This window comes from Elephantulus edwardii, unplaced genomic scaffold, assembly GCF_000299155.1.
Source record: "Elephantulus edwardii isolate Elephantulus edwardi_28Jun2011 unplaced genomic scaffold, EleEdw1.0 scaffold00030, whole genome shotgun sequence".
NCBI lineage: Eukaryota > Metazoa > Chordata > Mammalia > Macroscelidea > Macroscelididae > Elephantulus > Elephantulus edwardii.
The window spans coordinates 19,145,349-19,151,439 of NW_006399780.1; positions in this window are offsets into that span (position 1 = coordinate 19,145,349).

Genomic DNA, 6,091 nt, shown 5'->3' on the forward strand with positions numbered 1-6,091 from the left:
ACACAGTAGCTGTAACAACAGGCTCAACATGGCAGTGATTTGAAGATGGTGCAGGTCTGGAAAATGCTTCTGTTCTGTTGGATCTAGGGTCTCTATGAGTCAGAACTAACTTGATGGCATCTAATAACAACAATAACCCTTCAGTCACAGGTGACACTGAACAGCTTGACTCCTACCATAGGGATATTGTTGTTAGCGGCTGTCCCTTTGAAGTCCCACTTCTGGTGATGCTATGCACAATGGAATGAAATGCTGTTTGGTCCTCCCCTATCTCCATGATCAGTTTGGGTTCACCACTATAAGACGTTCATTGGCTGCTTTTGAATGTTAAATTGCCAGTCCTTTTTTCCTAGTCTGCCCGTTAGTTTGGAAGCTCCATTGACAGCTATTCAGCATTATAGCAACACACAGACCTCCACTGACATATGGGAGGTGGCTGCACATAAGGTGCATTGATGGGAACTGAAACTGTGTCTCCAGCATGGAAGAAATGTACTCTGAACCATCAATGCATGCTTACCACATGGATAGAGCCTGCTCTTAGTAGCTTTTTCTTACATATGCTGCTGTTGTGTCTTATTGAGTCTGAATGAGTCATAACTGACCCTCCAACAGGTTTTCAGAGGAAGTAAATTACACAGGAGCAGATTGCCTAACCTCCTATGAGGTAGCTAGTGGATTCAAACCATGTGCTTTTGGGATTGCAGTGCAGCTTCTTACCACTAGGACACCAGAGCTTCCTTGAGCAGTTTAGAATGCTTGTGTCTTATGGGCAGGATGGCTCTTGAAACAAAAGCAAAGCCAAAAATAAAACAGAAGAGACTGAGAGTTTGGCATTCTCAATGCTGTCTCCATCTCACGCCACAAAGTTACACTGAGTGAAATGGGGTAGAGGTAGAATAGGGCTATTCCTCTGCTCTTAGTTTTTAAACTTTGTATCAGATATCACTTGGAGGGCTAGTTAAAACATAGTTGTTAGACTTCACCCTTGGCACTTCTGATTCAGTAGGTTTACAGGGAGCCCAAATTTAATTTTTAACAAACTTCCAAATGATACTAAAGCCGCTGGTCCTGGAACCACACTTTAAAAACTGAAACTCTGACTGAACCATCCCACATGTAAACATAAACAAAAGAAACAAAGTTTATCCTCTAACATTCGTCTTCATTTGGTAAAACACCTTGATTAAGTATTACAGTTATTTACATCTCTTTATGGTTTTCATTTTGTTCTCTAGATTGCAGAGTATAGGGAAGGAGTCTATCTTGTAGGTGCCAGGGCAATATGACTTAATAAACAATAAACAAAAGCATTTAATAAATACTTGCTTAATTGAGCTGAACTTCATACATTTCCTTGGCACAAAAGATTCTTCTTCCCTTCAGGCTCTTAGGCTATTTTCTGAAAGACTTTTGATGAACATTTTCTCCCGCCGTTCTGATGTCTAGAACTGTTCCCAGCTATCTCTAAGTTTGCCTTTGTTTGTCTGTGACCGAGTCCTAGCAAGAGGCTTGTCTAGTCCATCATAGTGGAATCTTGTTCAGGGCAAAGACTGGATCCTCTCCTTACTATACACTTCATCCTCTAAGAATGACATCAGTGTTGTTTGTTCATAGAGCAACAAGGGATAATACAACCCTGGGCAGGAGAATGTCTCAGTCCCTCTCCATCTATTCTTATGGAATGCGGGGAGGGGCAGGGAGCAGTGAAATTGATAGACAGCCCAACCCACTCTGCCTGACTCCACGGAGCCCCTGAAGACTAGACTAGACTGGCTCCAGCGTGGGCACAGGACACATCTTTCCTGCAGCAGTTGGAGTTTTATGCTGTGACATGGACGAAGGGCCAGTATTTTTCTCTTGTGTCTCTATATGAGGGCCTGCCCTGGAGGGAGTTTCTGGTGTTCCTTACCGGAAGAGGTGACACAAGGGTAACTTATTAGAAGCAGGGTCACTTTTATGCCTGCAAACTCTTTTAGATATTTTTTTTTTAGATTCTAGTGCAAATGTTTCCTGAGAGTGTCTAAGAATCTTCAGAGACAGAGAATCATACCCACAATGGAGAGAAAGGCTGAAATAAGGTACTAGTAAGTAAGTATTGGGACAGTCTTACTTTGAAAGAGTTGTTATTGTGCACCATTGAGTCAGGACTGACTTATAGCTGACCTTCTAGTAGGGCTTCAGAGACAGTAAATCACATGAGACGAGATAGCCTATCTTTCTCCAGATGGAGCAGTTGGTGGATTCAAACTGCATTCTTTTGGCCTGACAACACAACTCCTAACCACTTAGCCACCAAACCTCCCTGATGAAATGGAGAAAGTATCGATAGAAGCTTTCTGGAGGAGGATGCCGAAGGAGCAATTTAGGAAAGAAAAGAGAAATATTGTTGCCGTTGTTAGTTGAGAACTCATAGCTGACCCTCCAGTGGGTTTCCAGAGCCTGTGAATCACATGGGAGGAGATTGACCATCTTTCTCCACAGAGCTAATGGTGGATTTGAATCTTTGTTCGCAGAGCTGATGGTGGATTTGACCTGGATGCCTTAGGGTAGACAGTGTGACTACTAACACCAGGCTACCAGACCTGCCTAAAAGGGATAGGGAGGTGAAAAGAAACGACACAGTAATTCTAGGCTACATGAATCTTCAGACTCATGGAAGGAGACTCTCATTAAGAATGTGTTTTGTCATGTTAAAGTGGGATTTGTGAGTCAGGGAAAGAAGTGTATTATGCCATGGAGGGAGATTTCTGAATCAGGAAGATATGAGTTAAGATTCTCATTGTCATCTGGAAAATAGATAGAGATAGGAGGTCTCTTCCTGGGAGAACACTGTGGAATTTTCTGTAGTAAAATCAATTTTGCTCTTCTAAGTGTGGCCCATGCATGGGCACAGCCTGGAATCTTAGACCCCACAACATGGGCCTACTGGGCCAGGATCTGCATTTTAAACAACATCCCCAAGTGATCTGTGTGCTGTTTAAAGTTTGAGGAGCACTAGCTTAGATGATGAGTGGCTAGTGTCTGGCCTGAGATGAAAACTACGCATGAGGGCAGGAAGTACCTGACAGCTTTAGGATTAGGAGACAAAAAGGCTGGGGAAATGAATTTGGGCAGGAGAGAGGATTGGCTCACCTTGCTGTCTCCAGGCCTCCCACACTGGTCACTATGCCAGGGCTTGGTCCTATCTCACTTTGGGAACATGCTTGCTGTGCCCACGCTGGAGCCAGCGTGGTCCTCAGGGTCCTCCCTGGGGCAAGTGTAGTAGGTCAGACTGCTGCCAGTTTTGTTTTCACTACCTCATATGGATGGACTGGGAGGTCATTTCAGTCACGCCTCTGCCTCAGGGCTGTACTGTCCCTGAATCAAATGAGTGACAATTTGATGATACTATTTGAGAATGCTATGGGGGTGGAGGATTGAAGTAAGAGTTCTTAAATGGCTTTAATGGAAAAAGGAATAGTTTCTTCTTTCTAAAGTTTTAAGGAGCAGGCAGGTGACTGGACAAAGGAATATACCCTGGCAGTGGCCAAATTTATACTTTAAGAAGAGTTATTTTTATGATATATTCATACAATGGAATACTAAGCATCATGCAGGAGTGATGATTTTGTAATTACCTAACTTTGGAGGGACTGGAGAGCATTATGCTGAGCAAACTAACTCAGTCCCACAAATACAAATATTGTAAAAAACCATTATTGTAGAATAAGTATGAAGATCCAAGAGGGGCGGAGGATGGAAACAGAGGGGTGAAGATGTGTGTGTGCAGGGTAGTGGGGAGATTAATCATGGGCTTGTACAATTTGATGGAAGGATGAGGGAAATTGGAAGAATCTAGTCTGAAAAACAATGTATTCAAATTTTGTAAATAAACAAGTATTTAAAAAAAGAAGAGCAATTCGGTGATTTTTAATGGGCTAATGACAAAATATACAAAACACAGAAAAAGGTACAAGATGGGAATTTAAGATTTTTTTCTATGTTTTTTTAAGAAATTTATGTACTTTATGGTTAATAAGGAAGAAGGACAAGCAAAGGTCAATACTGAAGGGAAATGGATTGAGACTGAATTTAAGAAAGAATTTTGAGGGTTGCGAAGGGAGGATTAAGAGAGAAAAGAAGATGAAGATTTTCTTTTTCTTTCTGATCATAAGCATGGGTGTTCCATATTGGCTTGGAATATTTCTGAAGGGCATCTTCTTTGTCATAGGGAAATGCACAAAACAAACGCTCAAAACCTTTGAAACTTTAGGATTTTCTGGTTAACTCCTCAAATGAAAGCAAGGTTGGATGGGTGTGTGTGTGTAAAGAAAAACAACATCCAAGCATTGAAACCGCTGCTAAAAACTGCAAAAAAAAAAAAAACAAAACAAAACCAAAAAACTGCAAAACAAGGCTTGGGTTTAGTAAAATAAACTGCATTTTAGGGCTCCAAATAAGTTTTAAGTTTCCATGTTCTCTTATTGCCCACTATTTTGTCTCATCCATGCAGTTTTAAAAACTTAAGCAAATACTGTATAAGACCATTATTGTAAAATAGAAAGATAACTAGTAAAACATATATGAGGATCCAATGGGGGAGGGTAGGAGCAAAGGGGTGAGGATGGGCAGGAGGGTAATAATAGGGTCACACAATTTGATGGGTAGAGGGAACAGTAGGTAAAAGAAATCTGCTGTGAAAAACAGTGTACACAAACTTTGTAAGCAAATCAGCATAAAATACAAATTTTTTAAAAAGAAAGGAAAAACCCTTAAGCAAAACACGCATCTCTCTCCTTCTTCTTATTTCTTTATATCACCAATGATATAAATCACTAAAATGATTCTCATGCTAATTGCTACCATTCATTGAGCTCTCTATCTGGTGGCCTACTGGGCTGCACTGTCAATCCAAAGACAGGTGTTTCAAATTCACCATCCATTCCAAGAGAGAAAGGTGGAAAAACTCTTCCTGTGTGACTTACAGCTTCTAAAAACCTGCTGGTGGGTCTGCTATGAATTGGTACCAACTCGATGACACAAAACAACATACCCTGTTGTGGAAGGAGCTCTGGTGGCCTAGTCTATAGGGAGTCTTGCAGCTGACCTAAAAGTGGGACCTCTCCGGTGGTGTGAATCCACTTGCTACTCTGAGGAAGAAAGATGGGCACTTTCCTCCTATGAGACATACAGCCCCTGAAAACCCTCTAGAGGGCCAGCTTATGATTTTTCTCTGACTCCATGGCAATAAGTTGAGTTTGTATTTTGTGTGAAGGAGCTCTTAAGGCTCTATGGTTAAGGCATTCCGTTGCTAACAGAAAGGTGAATAGTTCAAACCCACCAGCTGCTTCCCAACTTCTGTAAAGGTTTATAGACTTGGAAACCCCAAGTTCTACCCTGTCTTACTGGTTCACTACAGGTCAGCATCATCATGATGATCGTGGGTTTGGCGCTTTTTTGTTTTGTTTTGTTTATGCTCTATTTACTCAGAGTCCATACTTGGCTGCTATCAGGCAGGTTGGATGTTTGAATCCATTCAGAGATACCTCAGAAGGAAGGCTTGGTGATGGACTTTTGAAAATGTCACTCGCTTACTCATTGGAACCAACGCATAGCTGACCCTCCAGCGGTTTTCAGAGGCTGTGAGTCACATCACAGAGATCACTTGTTCTTCTTGCTCAGAACAGCTGGTGGGTGATGCCTTTGGGTTGACAGTGCAGCTCCTTACCCACCAGGTCACCAGAACTCCCTGAAAATTTAGCCACATCGGTGTGATAAACAATGCATACGAACTTTGTAAGTATAAACAGTATAAAATAAAAATTTTATAAAAAACACTCCACCAGCTTTGTTTACAATAGCAAGGAGTTGGAAACAACCCAAAAGCCCATCAATAAACGAATGGGTAGAGAAGCTGTGGTATATTCGCACAATGGAATGTTACACTACATTGAAAAACAAGGAACTCATGCAATATTATTCAAAATGGGTGACCCTGGAGGACATTATGCTGAGTGAGGTATCTCAATCACAAAGGGACAAATGCTATATGGTGCCACTGTTGTAGAATGAGGCTGGCATCGGGATGGGGGTAAGACTGAGAAAAACT